The sequence below is a fragment of the Triticum urartu genome, chromosome 2A (assembly GCF_056163025.1).
Source record: "Triticum urartu cultivar PI428250 chromosome 2A, HENAU_Tu73, whole genome shotgun sequence".
Lineage (NCBI taxonomy): Eukaryota > Viridiplantae > Streptophyta > Magnoliopsida > Poales > Poaceae > Triticum > Triticum urartu.
Genome location: NC_141874.1, coordinates 720,288,210 through 720,313,446, shown reverse-complemented (window position 1 = coordinate 720,313,446; position 25,237 = coordinate 720,288,210).

Below are 25,237 nucleotides of genomic sequence, written 5' to 3'. Positions count from 1 at the left end.
ATCCACCGGTCCAACAAAGCCTACTGATAATCCAACGGCCCCAGTGCAAACCGGCGACGCCAAGGATGATGAAGTTGTTATCACTGGCATTGGCCATACAGAGCCAAGCAATCCTGTCGCTTTGTCCAAACATACTGCCAAGGAAGAATTTGCTGCCTTTGGCAGAGGAAAGTGGAATGCTGATCTAGCGACTTATGCTGCTCTGAACGCCCAAGATATCCATTCCGGCTACCTGAACCGGCTGTATACCAGTCGTGACTACGAAGCTGGTCTGGTTAACATGATGAAAGATAAATATGAGGTAACGTCCATATGCTCTTTCCTGCTTGTACATTTCAATCTTGTTAACTCTCCTAGCCCCCAAAGGCCGGTTTAGAATCTGCATCCAAACCTGGACTTGCTAATATAAATCCTAATGCTTCGGAACTCGCCGATGTAGCCCCCAAGGGCCGGTTCAACTTAGTTTAGTTAAACCGGGACTTTAAGTAATTGAGATCGCCGCATTAGAATATGTTCGAGCAAATAGCCATTAGCCCCCAAGTGCCAAGTTGAATACTTGTATTGATCTTGGGACTTTATAACCAAGTGAAATATGAAGATCAAATAGGCATTAGCCCCCAAGCGCCAAGTGCATAACTTGTTATGTGGTTGGTGCTTCAATTCTTGTACTGCTTGCTGAATCATATAACTGTCTGTATGCAGGCTAAGCTGAAGACAAAAGAGACCCAAATCGCCGATCTCCAAGAAAATCTGAAGTCCCAACAGACTGAAACCTCAAAAGCCAAAGAGGAGCTGACCAGCGCCTTAAGCGTCATGGAACAGCTTAAGAAGGATTTCAAGAAGGAGCGGGCGGATTGGGCTACTGAAAAATCCGCTTTAACCAAACGAGCAGAAGACGCCGAGGCTCCACTAAAACCGGTGGTGGATGAACTGACCAGCATAAAGCGGCACGTGTATGCCATGACCGTTGCTATCTTTGGTAAGCCGGTTTGATTTTTGAATTGATTCTGCCGTCTTACAGAGCTACCGGTTTGTTAACCCTTGGTCATATTTCAGGGACACACATTGGTCACTTGGGGTCAGATGTGCGGAAGAAATTGAAAGCCGCCTACACGTTGATCGAACAACTGTACGCTGGTGCCCAACGGATCATCTGTACTGCCTCCCACAATAAGCCGGCGCCCACTTTGATTTAGGACACTCTGATGAAACTGTCGGTGCTTCCTGCCCGGGTTGAAGAGCTGAAGAAATATGCTGCTCGAACCGGTGCGATCAATGCCTTAATCCGGGCAAAAGCTTGGGTGCCGGATTTTGATCCTATTGAAGCGGCTCAGGGCTATCCCAGCTTGAAGGAAGACGGGTCAGAGTTTAGTGAAGCGGATCTGCGAGCAATAAACCGGGAGGTGCGTCCGCTAGCTTGTCAATTGGCTGAAGAATCAGACTTGTCTCATTATCAAGCCCAATATGACAATCAAAACAAGCGAGTAGCTGCACCGATTCATGAAGCGGAAAATCTTATCCCTCCAATCCGTAAGCATACTTACGCTCCTGATATTGACCCGTCGTTGCTGATCCATGATGAAGCTGTCTTTCAAGCATTAATGGGAATCGACTGGACAGCTGTTGATTTCCAGCCGCTGGGTAAAGAAACTGAAGCTGAAGCGGTGCGGGATGATCCACAACCATCAGGCCGGGCTGGTGACCAAGCTTGAACCGGAAGCCGGTTTAAAACTACTTCTCCCTTGCGAAAAACAATGATCTTATTGTGGGCACCGTGTTGCCTTGTAATAAGCTAGCTGATACTTTTGATGTTGATATGCCTTCGTGCATAATTACTGCAACTTGCTCTTCCTTTGGGTGATGAACCTTCCAAAGTACTTTCTGCAATAAAAAATCTTAAAGTGCCACCACGGTTGTACCGTCAGGCGGAATATGATGTCTGCATACATCAAAACATCCGAATTTTTTAAGTATATGACCAAATTTTTGAGATACATAATACCTGCCATCGTTGGACGTGAAGTTGGCTTGGCCAATCTTGAAGCGGAGTTTTATAAACCCACACTGTTGGAGGAGATAGCAGCTCCTGTATATATATGATGCCGGTTTACCATGTAAACCGTGCTGGGTTATAATAAACACCGTGTTACTCCATAATAGGATTTTAACAAAAAATCAAACCGAGCAAATAGTCTCCGGATTAAAATGGACCGTGTTCTGTCAATTGACAGTTTGAACCGGCTTAAAACTTTGTCGGTTTAAAAAACACAATAAAAAGAAAGAAATATATTTCCAAAGAAAAATGTGAAGCAAAGGCAATGACAAAACCGTTTGCAAAAAGAGGCTTATTTGAGCTGATCAGATGGCGTTACCATGGTCGGACACGACCAAGCTCCCGATAGGTGTAGCTATGGTTCAAGTCAGCCAGGTCCCCAAATGAAACCGTGGCATTTATGCCGATCAAGTGGCATGGCAATGGTTCGGGTTCGACCAAGCCCCCAAGTGATTCTGTGGCCTTAGGCCGATCAAGAGGCATGACTGGTTCAGACGTGACCAAGTCCCCAAGTGATCTGGTGGCTCTCGCCTATCAAGAGGTATTGCATTGGTTCGGACACGACCAAGCCCCCAAGTGATATAACATGATGCTTTTGAAAAGCTAACTCAAGGGGTAAACCGGAGGCCGCTTTAGAACAACTCCGTGTAACCACACATGATGTAAAAGAACAGATACCCCACTTTAGCTGAGGTTCCGGTTTATTATATTTAATCATAATATATACATCATCGTAATATGTACATAAGTGGAGCCAATAGCTCAGGTATAGTAAGGCCGAAGATGAGCTATGTTCCACGGCCTGTTGGTCTCTTCCTCTGATGTACGTGAGACTTTATGCTCTCGAATATCGATCAGATAGTATGACCCATTGTGCAGATTCTTTTTGGAAACCCAAATCTTCTTCATAGGCGGTCCATTCCTGCAGTTAGTACCAATGTACCTGGCAAACACTTCACCATTCTGATTCTTAAACAGTTTATAGTTTGCATCAAAGGATTCATCAATGATAATGGGGTTAGCACAAGTGAAGCCAGATAAGTTGGATGGATCTGCTGAAAGTTCCTTTGCAGCAACCCATGTGGTTTTGGGGTACTGCTCAGGTTTCCAGTAAGAGCCATCTGCATTGATTTTCCTCACAAATCCAACACCCTCTTTCCTAGGGTTTCGATTCAGGATCTGCTTCTTGAGAACATCACATAGTGTCTGATGTCCTTTAAGACTTTTGTACATCCCTGTTTCAAGCAATGTCTTCAACATAGCATTCTCATCAGCAATAGCAGTGGTATCCTCAGCAGAGGGGTTAGTTACCACGTCAACAGTTGAAGATATTGCAACAGCAGTAGAAGTGGAACATTCAGCAACAAAATTAACATTATCACGCTCAATGCATTTAAGACATGGTGGTTCAAATCCTTCCTGAGCGGGACTGATCTGTTCGGAGCGAAGTGACTCGTTTTCCTTTTGAAGATCTTCATGAGCCACCCTCAATTTCTCAAGTTCTTGCTTCCTTTGAAGATAATCATAGGAAAGCTTTTCATGAGTTGTTGAGAGAGTATCATGACGATCTTCAAGTTCCTGATACTTAACGTGAAGGTTTTTTATGTCTTCAATTAAGGATTCAGATCGAGTCATTTCAGCACCCAATAGATCATCGCTTCTGTCTAACAGTTATTGAATATGTTCCATAGCTTTCTGTTGTTCAGTTGCAATTTTAGCAAGTGTTTTGTAGCTAGGTTTTGAATCACATTCAGAGTCATCGTCACTAGATGTTTCATAGCGAGTAGTGCGTGTGTTTACCTTGGCACCACGTGCCATGAAGCAGTAGGTAGGAGTGGAGTCGTTCTTGTCATTTGCGTTGGTGTTGGTGATGCAGTCATTGTCTTCAGTGTTGAAGATGGACTTGGCGACGTATGCTGTAGCCAAACTCGCAATGCCAGAATCAGACTCCTCCTCAGACTCCACCTCTGCCTCCTCAGATGCGGACTCCTCCTCTGAATCCATCTCCTTTCCAACAAACGCACGTGCCTTGCCAGATGAGCTCTTCTTGTGTGATGAAGACTTTGATGAAGACTTGGAAGAAGACTTTGAGTATTTCTTCTTCTTCTTGTCGTCAGAATCATATTCCTTGCTCTTCTTCTTCCTTCTGTTCTCATTGTCCCACTGTGGACACTCAGAGATGAAGTGTCCAGTTTTCTTGCACTTGTGACATGTTTTCTTCTTGTAGTCATGAGCAGAAGCTTCATCATTCCTTGAGCTTGATCGTGAAGATTTTCTGAAGCCTTTCTTCTTGGTGAATTTTTGGAACTTCTTCACTAGCATTGCAAGTTCTCTTCCAATGTCTTCAGGATCATCAGAACTGCAGTCAGATTCTTCTTCAGATGAGGAGACAGCTTTTGCCTTCAAGGCGCGAGTTCGTCCATAGTTTGGACCGTAGATATCTCTTTTCTCAGAAAGCTGAAACTCGTGTGTGTTGAGCCTCTCAAGTATGTCAGACGGATCGAGTGTCTTGAAATCAGGACGTTCTTGAATCATCAGGGCCAGGATGTCAAACGAACTATCAAGTGATCTCAGCAGCGTTTTGACGATTTCATGTTTGGTGATTTCAGTGGCGCCGAGGGCTTGAAGCTCATTTGTGATGTCAGTGAGTCTATCAAATGTGTGCTGGACATTCTCATTGTCATTTCGCTTGAAGCGGCTGAAGAGATTGCGAAGGACACTGATTCGTTGATCTCTCTGGGTTGAGATGCCTTCATTGACCTTGGAGAGCCAGTCCCAGACCAGTTTGGATGTCTTCAAGGCACTCACACGGCCATACTGTCCTTTGGTCAGATGACCACAGATGATGTTCTTGGCAGTAGAGTCCAGTTGAACGAACTTCTTGACATCAGCAGCAGTGACACCTTCTCCAGCCTTGGGAACGCCGTTCTTGACGACATACCATAGGTCGACGTCAATGGCTTCAAGATGCATGCGCATCTTATTCTTCCAGTAGGGATATTCAGTTCCATCGAAGACAGGGCACGCAGCGGAGACTTTGATTATCCCTGCAGTCGACATAGCTAAAACTCCAGGTGGTTAAACCGAATCACACAGAACAAGGGAGCACCTTGCTCTGATACCAATTGAAAGTGCGTTATATCGACTAGAGGGGGGGTGAATAGGCGATTTTTATGAAAGTCTTCACAACTTGGGAGTTATGAAGACAAACAGTGAAGATTATGCCTATTACTATGCAGCAGAAGTTAGATTACACTAGGCCAGCCATGGTCATGTATTCAATAGAGTGAAAGCACAGTGACAAACAGCTTCAGTGTAATAAGGATCAAGTAGGAAGAAGTTATGAAGCCAAACAGATCATGCATTCACGTTGTGAAGACAAATGATAAAGCAAGCACGCAATGACTTCACAATGAGTAACAACAAGAGAAGGAAGTGAAGATGAAACCAGTGACTCGTTGAATACAATGATATGTTGGACCAGTTCCAGTTGCTGTGACAACTGTACGTCTGGTTGGAGCGGCTAGGTATTTAAACCTTAGGACACACAGTCCCGGACACCCAGTCCTGAACACACAGTTCAGGACACCAAGTCCTCACCGTAATCTCCTTGAGCTAAGGTCACTTAGTCCTCGCCCAATCACTCTGGTAAGTCTTCAAGGTAGACTCCCAAACCTTCACAGACTTCGTTCACTGGCAATCCACAATGTCTCTTGGATGCTCTGAACGCGACGCCTAACCGTCTGGAGGATTCACAGTCCTCAAGTGTAATAAGTCTTCAGATCACACAGACAAGAAGACTTAAGTGATGCCCAATTTACTCTGGCTCTGGGTGGTTAGGGCTTTTCTCCTCACTAGAAATTTTCTCTCAAAGGCTTCGAGGTGGGTTGCTCTCAAACGACAAAAGCCGTGCACTGAAATCTGAGCAGCCAACTGTTTATGGTTGTGGGGGTGGGCTATTTATAGCCACTTGGCAACCCGACCTGATTTGTCCGAAATGACCCTGGGTCACTAAGGAACTGACACGTGTCTCAACGGTCAGATTTCGAACTCTCATGGCAACTTTACTTGGGCTACAAGCAAGGCTGACTTGCCCGGCTCTGGACAAGATTTGCTCTCATTGTCTTCACTCGAAGACATAGGTTTTTGATTTAGGCATCACTTAAGTCATTCTGACTTGTTCTCCTGGACCCCACTTAACAGTACGGTGGTTCCTATGACTCAACAAAAATAAAAAGAACTACGAAAGATCTAAGTCTTCGAGTTCCATAGGCTTCATAACGTGTCTTCTGTTGTCATAGTCTTCAATGTGAATATCTTCATATACCACCTTTGACTTCAATGTCTTCATTCATTTTTAGGGGTCATCTCTGGTAGTAAACCGAATCAATGAGGGACTTCTACCTGTGTTTTCCTGCAATTCTCACAAACACATTAGTCCCTCAACTAGGTTTGTCGTCAATACTCCAAAACCAACTAGGGGTGGCACTAGATGCACTTACAATCTCCCCCTTTTTGGTGATTGATGACAAACTAGTTGAAGTTTTCAACGGGGAATATAAAGTGTGAAGTCTGTAAAGGAATTGTCATCATAAGTTGCAAGTGCTCCCCCTGAAGATGTGCATATAAGTTAATTTTCTTTTGGAATGCAAATGCACATGGCAGGTTGTACTTGTGGAGATCAGCTTCAGCTTATGATGAAAATCTACTATGCATGTGAAAGTATATGAAGATAATAACATGCATAATGGAAAATGGACGTCTGCAGAATGAGATGAGTGCGGAATTTATCGTCACACATGCGGAATTTATCTTCGCAAAAGGAGTGGTAAAACAAGTAGCAGACGACCATCGAGTTTTAGTGTTTACAACTCAAAGGAACCAAATGAAGCAAAACAAGAGTTGCAAACACGAAGCAAGTATAACAAAACAAGGCACCCGCCCATATTGACACGCTTGAAGACTATAAACATCATATGCTTCTCCCCCTTTTGTCAGGAATAACCAAAAAGGTTTGAAGACATAGAGTTTTCTACGCGTTCCCAGGCGCAGCAGGGTCGGTGGAGTTGTTTGGCGGTGCTGAGCTTTGAGGTGCTGAAGCGGGTGGTGGTGAAGTAGCATCATCATCTTCATCAATGATCCTCGCAGTGACGGTGGCAGCAGATGAGGAATACTCAGAGTCTTCAAGTGACGGTGTGTTGCGCATCACAGCCCTCCTAGGAGGTGTGGTGTCAAATTTGAAGCGCTCTGTGAAGTCATCCTCTTCAAGTTCAGCTTCAGTGCAGATCATTGAGAGCCATTTCCACGTACGACGGCAAGTCTCATGCGTAACGAAGGCATTCTTGGTGGCCAGGTTTCGAAGACGATTGACATCCACCAAGAGGCTCTTCATCTGACGTTTCAGCCAGTCGTGATGCCTATCTTGCTTTTGGTGAAGGGCCACAAGAATCTCTCGGTCAGTGAGGAAACGAGCACACTTCTTGGGTCTTGGAGCGTTTGTGCTATCTGTGGCTTCAGTTGATGCTGGTGCACGTGTAGTGCCAGCCATAGGATAGACCCTGGACATGGCTTCAACACCTTCAACATTCTGCGTGAAGCTCTGGTGTTCGGCATTCTGAAGACTTATTGGTTGCTTGGCAGGCTCAGGGTATATTGCTTCAGCAGAGATATCCACATCTGGCAGGAAGATGCGATGGTTTCGGGCTGAGGGCTGATACGAAATTGTAGAGTGTAGTTTGATCAGCCTCATCACCCAAGGGGCATAGATTTTTAGACTAAATAAGTCCGAGCCTGACGCAGCAAGTTGTCGTATGAAAAGATCCTGTGCATTGAAGCATTTGCCATTCATGATATAGAATATGAGAGTCTTCATTGCACCCTCAATCTTGGCATGTGGAGAGTGTCCCTTAATGGGCCAGAGAGTCCGCCGGATAATATGATATATGGTCCTGGGCAGGTACTCTAGGTCTTCAACGAAGAACTCAGTTGGATAGGGTGCATCTTGAGGCAATGGCTTCATCATTGAGAGCATCTGACTCATATTGGGTTCAGGTCTCTGAAATATGCTCTCAATAGCTTCAGAATGAAGTTGACACCCTTCCTCGAAGAATTCGCCTGGAGTGGGCAGGCCAGTGAGCTCAATGATATTGAATGCATTGGCTTCATGATGGACATTTCCGGTCATCCACTCCAGGATCCAAGTCTTAGGATCTCTGTTGTAGCCTTTGATGTGGAGAGTGGCATAAAACTGAAGCAGAAGCTCTTCGTTCCAGTGCTCTTCATCAGTCACGAACGGCAGCAGACCCACTTGCCTGAAGCAGTCCAAAGCTTCCTCAAGACATGGCAGACCAGCAATAGCTTCAACCTCAAGGCGCTTGTGTGGGAAGATGCGACCTTGGTTGTATAAGATGCAAGAATAATAGCTGCGCTGTGAATAGCTCCAGAACCTGTCTGATACAATCCTTTCCCTTGAATAGGCGTTCTTGGAGCTATCAAAAAATGTGTTGTCTGCCTTGAAGCTGTTTACATCAAAGGAGCCAGGTGCTGATGCAGGACCTGGGAACCTTGGAAGCCTTGAGACTGGCTTCTGGATATGAGGCCTATGCTCTATGTGATAGTCAAATTGTGGTCCTGCAGTAGACTCAGGAACCGAAGTGTCTGGCTCAGTGGCTTCGCTGTCCGCTGAAGGATTTGGTGGGGCGGGCTCCACATTGGCTTCAGTGTTAGTAGTTTGAGGGACATCTTCAGGCACGTTCTCTCGGGGAACTGCATCTTGATGGAGCGAGGGAGTGAGTTCTGGAGGTGCTTCTTCATTGTCTTCGGCTGATGCAGCCGGAATCTGGACTTGAGGCCGTGGACCTTTGCGAAGCCTACGGAACGCAGACGACGCTTGTGGTGTCGGAGTGGGCTGGGCCTGAATGTCTTCTTCCTCCTGAGGGCGATCCGCCCATGACTCATCTTGTGCCATTGGCGTCAGAGGACGACCAATGCTGATGGGTTCGCTTGTTTCAAGCTGAGGAAGGGCTGCATCACCTTGCACATTGTCCTGATGACCAATGTCTTCAGCAGCTAGTGGGTCGGCTGCTGGAATATCTTCAGCGTCAGGTGCCTCTGTGGGAGCAGGCTCATGAACTGTTAAACTTCTTTCTGCATTGGGGTGAATGACAGAAAGGGGTTCAACCATCAAGGGCTCTGTGTGAGCAGCCCTAGATTTCTTAGTCTTGCGCTTCTTTTACTGGGGGCAGAAGGAGAGGCTTCAGAGCTCTTCCTTTTTCTGGCTTCAGCTTTTGCAGCTCTTGTCTTCTTTAGCTCTGAAGCTGTTGACCGGCTCTTTGGCTTCGAGCCAGTCGTGGCGGTTGGGAAGACAATGGAAGTGGCTGCTTGTCTTGATGCCTCTGGTTCACTCACAGCAGGCTGCTTCTTCTTCTTTGCGGCCATCTTGGGGTCGATGCCTGGGCGCCCAAGTGCCTTGCGCTTTTCAGCCTCGTTGTAGGCTTGAACACGTTTCTCAGCCAATGACTTCATCCTTTCACGCGAGCCTTGAGCTTCAGCATGCTTCTTCAGAAAGTTTTCTTTGAGATCATGCAGCATGATTTTGAAGCTTCTCACTTCCTGCACGCTGAGACTGGCCATGTGCTTCTTGAACTGAGCTTTTTCGTGATCAATTTTCTGCTTCAGCTCAACAATGCGCTGATCAATGGCCAGTTCTGAAGCAATTGCGCCTTGGAAGGCGACGCTGAGTCCAACAGGCAGCTGCAGATCATTGAAGCTTATATATGGTGTGTCAAACCATTCATCGATGAAGCTGTGGATGATGGTGACATCAAAGAGAGGCAGATTATTGAAGATTTCCGCTTCCTCCTTGCTTTTGATGACCTGTTCTAGTGCGTCATCGCCCAGATCTTCATCGCTTGATAGATCAATGGCTTCACTGCGCAGAATGGCAGCAGTAGTGAGCTCTTTGCCTGTGTGTTGCTGGGGCTCCTTATCCTTCAGGGGCTTGGAGATGCGGGATACATCTTCAGACTGCACACTGACTTCAGGAGGTGTAGTTTTCAATGGCTTCGCCCTTGAGATTTTTGAGGCAGGGGCCGGCTTCGAAGCTTTTGGTTTCTTTGTCTGCTTTGGCTTCGGCACAGCAGGAGCTTCATCAGACTCAGAATCAGCTGGAGGGTCATTCACAGCAGTCCCTTGGACTAAGATGTGGGTGATCAGGCCCTCAAGATTGGCAAACGGACCGTTGATATTGGGTTCCGCGTCGCGTGTGCCATCTGTCCTTGGTGAGGAGGGACCAGGATTGAAGTCAAGCCCAAATTTCTTCTTGTTTAGCTTCGTAGACTGTTGAGCAAACTGAAAGTTGCATTTGAAGAGATTGTCGTCACGACACCAAAGAAGTGACGACGGATGTGCATCATCAGGCTGTGGTCCTCGGACCATGCATGGGTAGAAGCCTTGAGCAATGGCTTCATCTCTGGTTCTGGGTACAAGGTTCTTGTATAAGATATCCCCCCATGGACTCTTGATTGCATTCTTTTCAGCATACTCCTGGGTGACGAAGCGGTATTTGAACCACTGTTCTGCCCAATAGCGTTGAATCCATTGGATTCGGGTTTTGTGCTGCCCATAGCTCTCTTCTGGATTTGTTTTGTACATTTCTGCCAGGTCTTCAGGCAGATCCTTGGAAGTTCCCTCACGTCTCTGTCTGCCCCCCTTTCTTGCTGCTGCAACTGAAGCCATAAACTTTAACTTGAAAGGCTTCAAAACTTTCAAAGGCTTCAAAGGCTTTCTTTTTCTGGACAAACAGGAACTGGCTTCAGGAGAGTTTATGTGATGCTGTAGGAATTCTGCAAATGAATGCAGACTATGAGAACCGAAGGATTCTCCCACGGACATGTACCTGTGACAGCATTAAGGTGCGAGGGAAGGGGAAGAGGTCATATGCATTCTCAGAAGGTTTTGAAGATTAATCAGTTTAGAAGACATTGACCTCATTGTGCGAAGACATTCACTTATAGATAAGAAGTTGGTTCCAGATTTGTACGAACCCATAGATCAGTACAAGTGAGGAATCTAACTACTTTATGAAGCACAAGTGAATATACTAGGCATGTTATGAGATGCAGCGAAAGATCTAACTGGTGTGAAGAGAAACTTCTTATGGTTGAAAGTGACAGAACCAAGAGATCAAAAGAGGCTGTAAAAAGAAGTTTTATTTACCACACAGGAACTGCTAGACGGAAGGAAGTTGATGCCGAGCAGTTCAGTCCTCCGTGCCCTAACTTGGCGACGGAAAACACCTACGGCGACGGCGGAGAGGACGATGTCCGAGGACGGTGTGAGGACGGCGTTGGAGAGGTTGCGGCAGCGAAGCGCTTCGTCTCCGGCGTCGTCGAGTGCTAGCGGTGGCGCTAGGGTTCGTGTGAGGATGGAAGAAGGAGATAATGACTGCGGTAAGTGTGAATTTATAGTCTTAGAGGCGGCACTGTGCTATTACGCAGGTGCCCCTGGCGGTTCGCATTTGAGGCACGCGTGGCCAGTTAGCGGAAGTTTGGGTTTTGTTCCACGTCCCACGCACGCCTAAATTGTCGGGCGGTAGTTCCTGCTTCTCTGGATCTTATGTGGAGGAATGAGCATTAAAAACGGACTTTTATGGTTGTCTCTATGTCTTCAGCTGACAAGGACACAGTGAAGACATTCGACAGTTTCAACAGAATGCATATGACTTGGAGAGATTGAGTTTGAGATAGAAAGCATAGAGAGGTTAGGGTCCGATCACATTCACTTAGTTCAAAAGATTCAACCAAGAAGACATAGCTATAAATGAATGCTGTAGAGGACAGAACACTTAGAGCATATATATATACATAATCATCGTAGTGAAGATGATCATGAAGACATGTTAAGTTCGAAGCCAAACCAATGTGAAGATATTGCAAGGTAACGCCATGAGTTAAACACTTCAAAATGGAACGTTTGGTGGTGGTGTTACCCACCGTATAGGAAGTATTAGACCCAGACACGGCGCACAATTATTGTGGCGCTCCGAAGTCAAATTCCACATTAATGTATTCACACTTAGAATGTATGTCTTCATTGATTGAAGATATACTTTACTTTGTGCGTTGCACATCTAAGTCATCAATATGCATAAGTGTTAGGATGTGTGCCTGATCACAGGACATTTGAGGATTCCAAGATATTTAGCTCACACCATAACTTGCAAAACCTCTTCTCATCCAAGGGCTTGGTGAAGATATCTGCCAATTGCTCTTCAGTGTTGACGTGTATGATATCAATGTCTTCCTTCACAACATGATCTCTGAGAAAGTGATGGCGAATTTCAATGTGCTTTGTCTTCGAGTGCTGAACTGGGTTGTTGGCAATCTTGATGGCGCTTTCGTTGTCGCAGTAAAGTGGCACTTGCTTCAGATGAATGCCATAATCCATGAGTGTTTGCTTCATCCACAGAAGCTGAGCGCAGCAAGATCCAGCAGCAATGTATTCTGATTCAGCAGTGGAGAGAGATACACAGTTCTGCTTCTTTGAAGACCAACATACAAGTGATCGTCCCAGAAAGTGACATGTGCCTGATGTAGACTTGCGATCAACTTTGTCACCAGCATAATCAGCATCCGAAAATCCAACCAAATCAAACTCTGAGCCCTTTGGATACCATAATCCTAGAGTTGGGGTGTGAGCCAAATATCGAATAATTCGCTTCACAGCTAAGTGATGCGACTCCTTTGGTGCCGCTTGAAATCGAGCACACATGCAAACACTAAGCATGATATCTGGCCTAGATGCATATAAATAAAGCAAAGACCCAATCATGGAGCGGTATACCTTTTGATCAAACTCTTTACCATTGTCGTCAGGACCTAGATGATGTTTGGCTGACATTGGTGTTGTGAAGCCTTTGCAGTCTTGCATACCGAACTTCTTCAGGCAATCTTTGAGATACTTCTCTTGAGATATGAAGATGCCATTGCGCTGTTGTCGGATTTGAAGACCAAGAAAGAACTTCAGCTCCCCCATCATGGACATATGATATTGCTCTTGCATCATATATCCAAACTCTTCACTGTACTTCCGATTGGTGCAGCCGAAGATAATGTCATCCACATATAGTTGGCACACAAACAGTTCACCATCGTATGTCTTCGTGAAAAGAGTGGGATCCAGCGAACCAGGTATGAAGCCTTTGCTCTTCAGAAAGTACTTGAGTGTATCATACCAGGCCCTAGGGGCTTGTTTGAGGCCATACAGTGCCTTGTTGAGCTTGTATACCATATCAGGATGTTTTGGATTTTCAAAACCAGGTGGTTGTGCAACATACACTTCTTCTTCAATCTTGCCATTGAGAAAGGCACTTTTCACATCCACTTGATATAGAAGTATGTTATGATGATTTGCATAGGCCAGCAGTATGCGTATGGCTCAAGCCTAGCCACAGGAGCAAAAGTTTCATCGAAGTCAATGCCCTCTACTTGAGTATATCCTTGAGCAACGAGACGAGCTTTGTTTCTGACAACTTGACCATGTTCATCTTGCTTGTTGCGGTATATCCATTTGGTGCCTATTATGTTGTGCTTCCGTGGATCGGGACGCTTAACTAGTTCCCATACATTATTCAGCTCAAACTATTGAAGCTCTTCTTGCATAGCTTGAATCCATTCAGGTTCCATGAAGGCTTCTTCAACTTTCTTGGGTTCTAATATTGAGACGAATGCGAAACGCCCACAGAAGTTTGCTAGCTGAGTTGCCCTTGAACGAGTGAGTGGACCAGGTGCATTGATGCTGTCAAGTATTCTGTCAATCTGCACTTCATTTGCAACACGAGGATGTATAGGGCGAAGACTTTGCTCTTGCTGATCTGCGTTGTTGTTTGGAGGAATGTCTTCATGCTGAGTATTGTCTTCATGTTGATCAGGTGCTGAGATGATGAGTTCTTCTTCAGGATGAGCTTCAGAAGGCATAATCTCTCTAGTTCCCATAAGCTTGATTGATTCACTAGCTGGGACTTCATCTAGCACATTTGGCAGTTGCTCTCTTTGTGAACCATTTGTTTCATCAAACCGCACATCCACTGTTTCGACTACTTTGTAATGGAAGAGATTGAAGACTCTGTAGGAGTGTGAATCCTTTCCATATCCAAGCATAAAGCCCTCATGTGCTTTTGGTGCAAACTTTGAGGTGTGATGTGGGTCCTTGATCCAGCACTTTGCGCCAAATACTCTGAAGTAACTGACATTTGGCTTCTTGCCAGTTAGGAGTTCATAAGATGTCTTGTTCAGAAGCTTGTGAAGATAAACACGATTGATTGTATGGCATGCAGTATCAATGGCTTCAGTCCAGAATTTTCTTGGAGTCTTGTATTCATCTAGCATTGTTCTGGCCATTTCAATGAGTGTTCTGTTCTTGCGTTCGACGACGCCATTCTGCTGTGGCGTGTACGGAGCTGAGAATTCATGTGTGATGCCCAAGGTATCAAGATATGTATCAAGGCCAGTGTTCTTGAATTCAGTGCCATTGTCTCTTCTAATGTGCTTTATCTTGGCGCCAAAATTGTTCATAGCTCGATTGGCGAAGCGTCTGAAGACATCCTGCACTTCAGTCTTGTAAAGGATTATGTGTACCCAAGTATATCTAGAGTAATCATCAACAATGACAAAGCGATAGAGGCAAGCAGTAGTAGTAAAAGTTGAGTAGTGAGTTGGACCGAAAAGATCCATGTGGAGCAGTTCGAAGGGTTGTGTAGTAGTCATGATTGTCTTCGAAGGATGTTTTGCCCTTGTCATCTTCCCTGCTTCACAGGCACCGCATAAATGATCTTTCTTGAACTTGATGCCCTCGATGCCTATGACATGCTTCTTCTTCGCAAGGGTGTGGAGGTTCCTCATGCCAGCATGCCCAAGCCTCCGATGCCAAAGCCAGCATTCTGAAGCTTTTGCAAGAAGGCATACCGCAAGTTGTGGTCCTGCTGAGAAATCTACCACGTACAAATCACCTTTCCGATACCCTTCAAACACTAGAGATTTGTCAGATTCCATTAGCACCAGGCAGCGATATTTTCCAAACATTACAGTCATATTCAGATCGCAAAGCATTGAGAAAGACATTAAGTTGAAGCCAAGGGATTCAACAAGCATGACTTTATCCATGTGTTGATCCTTTGAGATTGCAACTCTACCTAGACCCAATACCTTACTTTTACCAGTGTCAGCAAATGTGATGTGGCTCTTGTCGGATGGACGTATTGTTGAGTCCATAAGAAGGCTTCTTCTGCCAGTCATGTGATTTGTACACCCACTGTCAATAATCCATTCTGAAGATTTTGAAGTCGCTGGTGTCGTACCCTACAGTACAGTTAGGGGGATAGGCTTCACGAAGAGAATTGTGAAGCATAAACATTTGACGAACCGGTGGGTTATGAAAACTTAAATCCAGATTAGGACTAATAGGGAGAGTAGCATGCGATTCAGGAACGAAGTACATATTGATCCTATTCGGGCATTTTATCTTGCGCCCTACAAGATTTTTAAGGTCCCCAGCAATAGCATCAGAAGATTTTGTTTTTCTGCTGGAGACCTTTCCTTGTAAAAGAGAGTTAAGCATTCTTAACCACCCACATCTTCAAGGGTGGCTTAGAAGCAATAAGTCTAAGTGCAGCATCTGAGAATTTTGGCTTTGAAGCCTTAGCAAACAGTCTAGCAGGTGGACAATAATACTCATAGGAATAAGCAGAATAATTTTTGGTCACATGAACACGGTTCGATGAACCGCTCTCATACTCATGTGCCTGAGTATGGTTTCCCTGCAAAACATTTGTGTTAGTGTGACTCAGGTGAGTCCTCTGTTTGTATGAAGCCATTGGACCGTATGAAGCCTTTGGTCTGAGATTTGTCTTCTTCAAGTGAGTGTCATGAAGACATTCACAGGAAGATTTTCCAGACACTTTTTGGAAACCCAAATCTTCTTCATAGGCGGTCCATTCCTGCAGTTAGTACCAATGTACCTGGCAAACACTTCACCATTCTGATTCTTAAACAGTTTATAGTTTGCATCAAAGGATTCATCAATGATAATGGGGTTAGGACAAGTGAAGCCAGATAAGTTGGATGGATCTGCTGAAAGTTCCTTTGCAGCAACCCATGTGGTTTTGGGGTACTGCTCAGGTTTCCAGTAAGAGCCATCTGCATTGATTTTCCTCACAAATCCAACACCCTCTTTCCTAGGGTTTCGATTCAGGATCTGCTTCTTGAGAACATCACATAGTGTCTGATGTCCTTTAAGACTTTTGTACATCCCTGTTTCAAGCAATGTCTTCAACATAGCATTCTCATCAGCAATAGCAGTGGTATCCTCAGCAGAGGGGTTAGTTACCACGTCAACAGTTGAAGATATTGCAACAGCAGTAGAAGTGGAACATTCAGCAACAAAATTAACATTATCACGCTCAATGCATTTAAGACATGGTGGTTCAAATCCTTCCTGAGCGGGACTGATCTGTTCGGAGCGAAGTGACTCGTTTTCCTTTTGAAGATCTTCATGAGCCACCCTCAATTTCTCAAGTTCTTGCTTCCTTTGAAGATAATCATAGGAAAGCTTTTCATGAGTTGTTGAGAGAGTATCATGACGATCTTCAAGTTCCTGATACTTAACGTGAAGGTTTTTTATGTCTTCAATTAAGGATTCAGATCGAGTCATTTCAGCACCCAATAGATCATCGCTTCTGTCTAACAGTTATTGAATATGTTCCATAGCTTTCTGTTGTTCAGTTGCAATTTTAGCAAGTGTTTTGTAGCTAGGTTTTGAATCACATTCAGAGTCATCGTCACTAGATGTTTCATAGCGAGTAGTGCGTGTGTTTACCTTGGCACCACGTGCCATGAAGCAGTAGGTAGGAGTGGAGTCGTTCTTGTCATTTGCGTTGGTGTTGGTGATGCAGTCATTGTCTTCAGTGTTGAAGATGGACTTGGCGACGTATGCTGTAGCCAAACTCGCAATGCCAGAATCAGACTCCTCCTCAGACTCCACCTCTGCCTCCTCAGATGCGGACTCCTCCTCTGAATCCATCTCCTTTCCAACAAACGCACGTGCCTTGCCAGATGAGCTCTTCTTGTGTGATGAAGACTTTGATGAAGACTTGGAAGAAGACTTTGAGTATTTCTTCTTCTTCTTGTCGTCAGAATCATATTCCTTGCTCTTCTTCTTCCTTCTGTTCTCATTGTCCCACTGTGGACACTCAGAGATGAAGTGTCCAGTTTTCTTGCACTTGTGACATGTTTTCTTCTTGTAGTCATGAGCAGAAGCTTCATCATTCCTTGAGCTTGATCGTGAAGATTTTCTGAAGCCTTTCTTCTTGGTGAATTTTTGGAACTTCTTCACTAGCATTGCAAGTTCTCTTCCAATGTCTTCAGGATCATCAGAACTGCAGTCAGATTCTTCTTCAGATGAGGAGACAGCTTTTGCCTTCAAGGCGCGAGTTCGTCCATAGTTTGGACCGTAGATATCTCTTTTCTCAGAAAGCTGAAACTCGTGTGTGTTGAGCCTCTCAAGTATGTCAGACGGATCGAGTGTCTTGAAATCAGGACGTTCTTGAATCATCAGGGCCAGGATGTCAAACGAACTATCAAGTGATCTCAGCAGCGTTTTGACGATTTCATGTTTGGTGATTTCAGTGGCGCCGAGGGCTTGAAGCTCATTTGTGATGTCAGTGAGTCTATCAAATGTGTGCTGGACATTCTCATTGTCATTTCGCTTGAAGTGGCTGAAGAGATTGCGAAGGACACTGATTCGTTGATCTCTCTGGGTTGAGATGCCTTCATTGACCTTGGAGAGCCAGTCCCAGACCAGTTTGGATGTCTTCAAGGCACTCACACGGCCATACTGTCCTTTGGTCAGATGACCACAGATGATGTTCTTGGCAGTAGAGTCCAGTTGAACGAACTTCTTGACATCAGCAGCAGTGACACCTTCTCCAGCCTTGGGAACGCCGTTCTTGACGACATACCATAGGTCGACGTCAATGGCTTCAAGATGCATGCGCATCTTATTCTTCCAGTAGGGATATTCAGTTCCATCGAAGACAGGGCACGCAGCGGAGACTTTGATTATCCCTGCAGTCGACATAGCTAAAACTCCAGGTGGTTAAACCGAATCACACAGAACAAGGGAGCACCTTGCTCTGATACCAATTGAAAGTGCGTTATATCGACTAGAGGGGGGGTGAATAGGCGATTTTTATGAAAGTCTTCACAACTTGGGAGTTATGAAGACAAACAGTGAAGATTATGCCTATTACTATGCAGCGGAAGTTAGATTACACTAGGCCAGCCATGGTCATGTATTCAATAGAGTGAAAGCACAGTGACAAACAGCTTCAGTGTAATAAGGATCAAGTAGGAAGAAGTTATGAAGCCAAACAGATCATGCATTCACGTTGTGAAGACAAATGATAAAGCAAGCACGCAATGACTTCACAATGAGTAACAACAAGAGAAGGAAGTGAAGATGAAACCAGTGACTCGTTGAATACAATGATATGTTGGACCAGTTCCAGTTGCTGTGACAACTGTACGTCTGGTTGGAGCGGCTAGGTATTTAAACCTTAGGACACACAGTCCCGGACACCCAGTCCTGAACACACAGTTCAGGACACCAAGTCCTCACCATAATCTCCTTGAGCTAAGGTCACTTAGTCCTCGCCCAATCACTCTGGTAAGTCTTCAAGGTAGACTCCCAAACCTTCACAGACTTCGTTCACTGGCAATCCACAATGTCTCTTGGATGCTCTGAACGCGACGCCTAACCGTCTGGAGGATTCACAGTCCTCAAGTGTAATAAGTCTTCAGATCACACAGACAAGAAGACTTAAGTGATGCCCAATTTACTCTGGCTCTGGGTGGTTAGGGCTTTTCTCCTCACTAGAAATTTTCTCTCAAAGGCTTCGAGGTGGGTTGCTCTCAAACGACAAAAGCCGTGCACTGAAATCTGAGCAGCCAACTGTTTATGGTTGTGGGGGTGGGCTATTTATAGCCACTTGGCAACCCGACCTGATTTGTCCGAAATGACCCTGGGTCACTAAGGAACTGACACGTGTCTCAACGGTCAGATTTCGAACTCTCATGGCAACTTTACTTGGGCTACAAGCAAGGCTGACTTGCCCGGCTCTGGACAAGATTTGCTCTCATTGTCTTCACTCGAAGACATAGGTTTTTGATTTAGGCATCACTTAAGTCATTCTGACTTGTTCTCCTGGACCCCACTTAACAGTACGGTGGTTCCTATGACTCAACAAAAATAAAAAGAACAACGAAAGATCTAAGTCTTCGAGTTCCATAGGCTTCGTAATGTGTCTTCTGTTGTCATAGTCTTCAATGTGAATATCTTCATATACCACCTTTGACTTCAATGTCTTCATTCATTTTTAGGGGTCATCTCTGGTAGTAAACCGAATCAATGAGGGACTTCTACCTGTGTTTTCCTGCAATTCTCACAAACACATTAGTCCCTCAACTAGGTTTGTCGTCAATACTCCAAAACCAACTAGGGGTGGCACTAGATGCACTTACAAGGTCCCTCCCAAGGTGGGGATAGCTTATGCATATCAGTCTGGTCTTGGATGAGCCGGAGCACCAAATCTCCCTCTTGAAAGGTTCTGGTTTTAACTCGGTGACTGTGATAATGACGAAGATCCTGTTGGTAAATCGCTGAGCGAGCAGCTGCTATGCGACGCTCTTCATCCAACCGGTCCAAAGCATCTTGCCGTGCTGTCTCGTTGTCCGCTTCAACATAAGCCGTCACATGAGGTGAATCATGACGGATATCACTGGGGAGAACCGCCTCCGCTCCATAGACCATGAAGAATAGTGTGTATCCCGTTGATCTGTTGGGTGTGGTATTGATGCTCCATAACACAGATGGTAATTCTTCTACCCAACAACCCGGTGTTCTCTGCAAAGGAACCATAAGGCGGGGCTTGATGCCTCTCAAAATCTCTTGATTAGCCCTTTCTGCTTGACCATTGGACTGTGGGTGTGCCACTGATGAAACGTCAAGCCGGATGTGCTCCCGTTCACAGAACTCCTTCATGGCACCCTTGGACAAATTGGTACCATTATCTGTGATGATACTGTGTGCAAAGCCAAACCGGAAAATCACTTTTTTGATAAACTGAACCGCCATGGCCGCATCACACTTTCTAACCGGTTCTGCCTCCACCCACTTTGTGAACTTGTCAACCGCCACCAGGAGGTGGGTCTTCTTATCTTTGGACCTTTTGAAAGGCCCAACCATATCCAGCCCCCAAGTCACAAATGGCCAAGTAATTGGAATCATTCTCAATTCTTGAGCCGGCACATGAGCACGTCTTGAAAACTTTTGGCAACCGTCACATCGTCTGACCACATCCTCCGCATCAGCATGAGCAGTTAACCAATAGAAGCCATGGCGAAACGCTTTAGCTACCAAAGATTTTGAACCGGCGTGGTGACCACAATCTCCTTTGTGGATCTCACGCAAAATTTCACAGCCTTCTTCAGGAGACACACAGCGTTGAAACGCCCCTGATATACTGCAATGATGCAACTCGCCATTGACAATAGTCATGGACTTGGACCGCCGGACTATCTGTCGGGCCAGAATCTCATCCTGTGGTAACTCGCCCCGGTTCATGTACGCCAGGTAAGGAAGCGTCCAATCCGGAATGACATGAAGAGCTGCCACCAATTGAGCCTCCGGATCAGGAATGGCCAAATCCGCTTCACCAGGGAGCTTGACCGACGGGTTGTGCAGCACATCCAGAAAAACGTTGGGCGGGACCGGTTTGCGTTGAGAGCCCAGCCGGCTTAAAGCGTCCGCCGCTTCATTCTTTCGTCGGTCCACGTGGTCCACCTGCTAGCCTTTAAAATGACCTGCGACAATATCCACCTCACGACGATATGCTGCCATGAGTGGGTCCTTGGAGTCCCAAGTGCCAGACACTTGTTGAGCCATGAGGTCCGAGTCACCGAAGCACTTAACTTGACTTAGGTTCATCTCCTTAGCCATCCGGAGACCATGGAGCAAGGCTTCATACTCAGCTGCATTGTTAGTACAAGGAAACATTAAGCGGAGAACGTAACAAAACTTATCACCTTGTGGGGAAGTTAATACGACTCCAGCCCCCGAGCCTTCCAATTGCCTGGATCCGTCAAAATGGATGGTCCAATATGTGTGATCCGGCTTTTCCTCAGGTGCTTGCATTTCCGTCCAATCATTGATGAATTCAACCAGTGCTTGAGACTTCACCGCCATCTGAGGCACATACTTCAATCCGTGCGGCCCAAGCTCTATAACCCACTTGGCAATCCGGCCAGTCCCTTCCCGGTTCTGGATGATATCCCCCAAAGGAGCAGAACTGACCACCGTAATTGGGTGCCCTTGGAAGTATTGCTTAAGCTTCCGGCTTGCCATAAAAACTCCGTACACCAGCTTCTGCCAATGCGGATACCTTTGCTTGGACTCAATGAGTACCTCGCTGATATAATAGACCGGACGTTGAACCGGATGCTCCTTACCTGCCTCCTTTCGCTCCACCACAATAGCCACGCTGACCGCACGAGCATTAGCAGCAACATATAGTAGTAACGGCTCCTTGTCAATGGGAGCGGCGAGTACAGGCGGTTTGGCCAATTGCCGCTTTAAGTCCTCAAATGCGTCATCAGCAGAAGAACTCCAGACGAACTGATCCGTCTTCTTCAACATCTGATACAAAGGGATTGCCTTCTCACCAAGGCGGCTGATAAACCGGCTTAACGCGGCAATCCGGCCTGCCAGGCGTTGAACATCATTGATACACTTCGGTTTAGCCAGGGAGGTGATGGCTGTGATCTTCTCCGGATTAGCCTCAATTCCCCTATTGTACACCAGAAAACCCAATAACTTGCCCGCCGGTACACCAAAGACACACTTGTCCGGATTAAGCATCATCTTGTACGTCCTTAGGTTATCAAAGGTTTCCTTCAAATCGTCAACCAGAGTCTCCTTCTCCCTGGACTTAACCACGATATCATCCACGTAAGCATGTACATTACGGCCAATCTGCTTGTGAAGACAATTTTGTACACACCGTTGATAAGTTGCCTGGGCACTTTTGAGCCCAAAGGGCATAGACACATAGCAGAAGGCTCCAAAGGGAATTATGAATGCCGTCTTCTCCTGGTCCTTAACTGCCATTTTGATCTGATGATAGCCAGAATATGCATCCAAAAAACTTAAACGCTCACAACCCGCCGTAGCATCAATGATCTGCTGGACAAGCCTTATTGAGATCTGTGTAATCCACACACATGCGCCAGGTGCCGTTTTTCTTAAGGACTAGCACCGGATTGGCAAGCCACTCAGGGTGAAAAACTTCAACAATAAATCTAGCTGCTAAGAGCCTGGCTACCTCTTCTCCAATTGCCTTGCGTCTTTCTTTGTTAAACCAGCGGAGGAACTGTTTCACCGGTTTGTATTTAGGATCCACATTAAGTGTGTGCTCAGCGAGTTGCCTCGGTACACCTGGCATGTCAGAGGGCTTCCATGCAAAAATGTCCCGATTCTCACGGATGAACTCGATGAGTGCGCTTTCCTATTTCGGATCCAAGTTGGCACTGATGCTGAACTGCTTGGACGAATCGCCAGGTACGAAATCAACAAGCTTAGTTTCTGCTGCCGATTTGAACTTCAGGGCCGGATCATGCTTCGTAGTTGGCTTTTTTAATGGAGTCATGTCCGCCGGATCAACATTGTCCTTATAATACTCCAGCTCCTCGGTGGCACAACCGACTCTGCGTAAGACGCATCTCCTTCCTCGCACTCCAAAGTGATTTTACGGCTTCCATGAACCGTTATTGTCCCCTTGTAACGCGGCATCTTGAGCTGCAAATACACATAACAGGGCCGTGCCATAAACTTGGCGTAGGCCGGTCGCCCAAACAGGGCGTGATATGGACTTTGGATTTTAACCACTTCAAACGTCAATGTCTCCAACCTGGAATCATGATCATCTCCAAAGGCCACTTCCAGAGCTATCTTACCAACAGGATATGCTGACTTGCCAAGTACTACACCGTGGAACACCGTATTAGACGGTTTGAGATTTTTATCTGTTAGTCCCATACGACGGAAGGTCTCATAGTATAAGATATTAATGCTGCTCCCTCCATCCATGAGCACTTTGGTGAACTTGTAACCTCCCACCTGAGGTGCCACCACCAGAGCCAACTGACCCGGATTATCAACCTGGGGAGGGTTATCCTCTCTGCTCCATATGATTGGTTGTTCAGACCAGCGTAGATAACGGGGCACGGCCGGTTCAACAGAGTTGACTGCCCGCCTCTGAACCTTCCGGTCTCGCTTGTCCAAGCTAGTGGTGAAGACATGGTACTGCCCACTATTCAACTGCTTTGGGCTGCTCTGGTAACCTGACTGTTGCTGCTGCTGGTTATAACCACCCTGGTTGTTCTGATTATTATGTCCGCCCGGATTACCATTAAATCCTGAACCGGAATTTCCTCCACCGTAACCCGGCCCGGATCCTGAGCCACCGCCGGAACCGTGATCATACCGGAAAGCATTAGTATTCTTGAACTCCTGCATAATAAAGCAATCCTTCCAAAGGTGGTTTGCTGGCACCTCCTTCGTCCCATGTCTTGGAAAGGGCTGGCTCAGTAGATAATTTAGGCGATCCGGGTTAGGGTTGGGTGCCCCACTGCGATTTTTTGGTTTACCCTTGCGTCGCTGGCCATTGTCCTACACGTTGGTATTAGCTACAAAGTCCATGTTACCATCCGCTTTACGCTTGCCTCCACCACCATTGCCTGCCCAGTGATGCTGCTGACCTTTGGAGTTGTTGTTCCTCTTTCCCTTCCCTGCCTTGTCATCATCAGATTCGGGATCCTTGGTACTATCAGAATCAATATACTTTACCAAAGCAGCCATGAGGGTCCCCATGTCAGTGCAACGGCGCTTCATCCGTCCCAACTTTAGCTTTAGGGGCCCAAACCGGCAGTTGCCTTCTAGGGTTAAGACTGCGGTGTCAGCGTTGATGCGGTCTGATGAATGCAACACTTGTGAGACCCGGCGCACCCAATGAGTCATCGATTCTCCTTCCTCCTGGACACAGGCAGCTAAATCTACTATCGACATGGGCTGCTTACATGTATCCTTGAAATTATTGATAAACCGGGCTCGTAATTGGGCCCATGAACTGATAGAATTGGCCGGTAAGCTTTTTAACCAAGTGCGGGCCGTTCCTTCAAGCATCATGGTGAAGTATTTCGCACATGCCGCATCATCCACATCCAGCATCTCCATGGCCATCTCATAGCTCTCCACCCATGTCTCTGGGGGTTGATCCGCCGTGTAATTTGGTACCTTGCGCGGGCCCTTGAAATCCTTGGGTAGGCGCACATTGCGTAAAGCGGGGACAAGGAAAGACACCCCCAAAGAGCTAGAAGTAACACCAGGTTCGACCGAAATAGTTGGACGAACCGGCGTAAGCTGCCGAGCCTGATATTGTGCGGCTAACTCAGCCTCCCTGCGTGCTCGGGCCCGGTCCACCACTTCCTGAGCATTATCAGCACCACCCGCCGGGTTGTTGCCGCGGGGTGCTCCACGTCGTTCATTACTTGACACTGCCGGTTCCTCCATACGCCTGCTATAGCTCCGGCTTGGGCGAGGGGTCGAGTGGATCCGGTCGCGGCTGTACGAGTATGCTTCCTGTTGGTCCAAAGCTGTCCTAAGAAGCTCCTTGACCCGTCGCGTCTCTATCGCCTCCGGTGAGTCACCTTCAATTGGAATGGCCTCCAGCCATGCAGCAGCGGCGATGAGATTATCCATTGGGTTGGAGTAGTGACCCGGAGGTGTTGAAACAGCCTGAGGTATAGCGGTGTTTTGACGAGGCGCATCCATCCGACGAGGCTGAACCGGCGCACCGGTCCCAGGAGCTTCCGCCCGGTTTCCCTCCAGCGGATTACTGGTTCCTGCTCCCGGGGTGTTGAAAAGGTCTCTGGCCTCGAAAACCGGAGGCAAACGGGATCGGTACTTCCTCCTCATGACTTCATGCGACGCGTTCTGGTCCAACATGAGCCTGTAGGCTTGTGCGTCTAGAGCGGCCGCTCTGTGGCCATCCTGGTATCCTCAGCTGCCAGGTCCGCC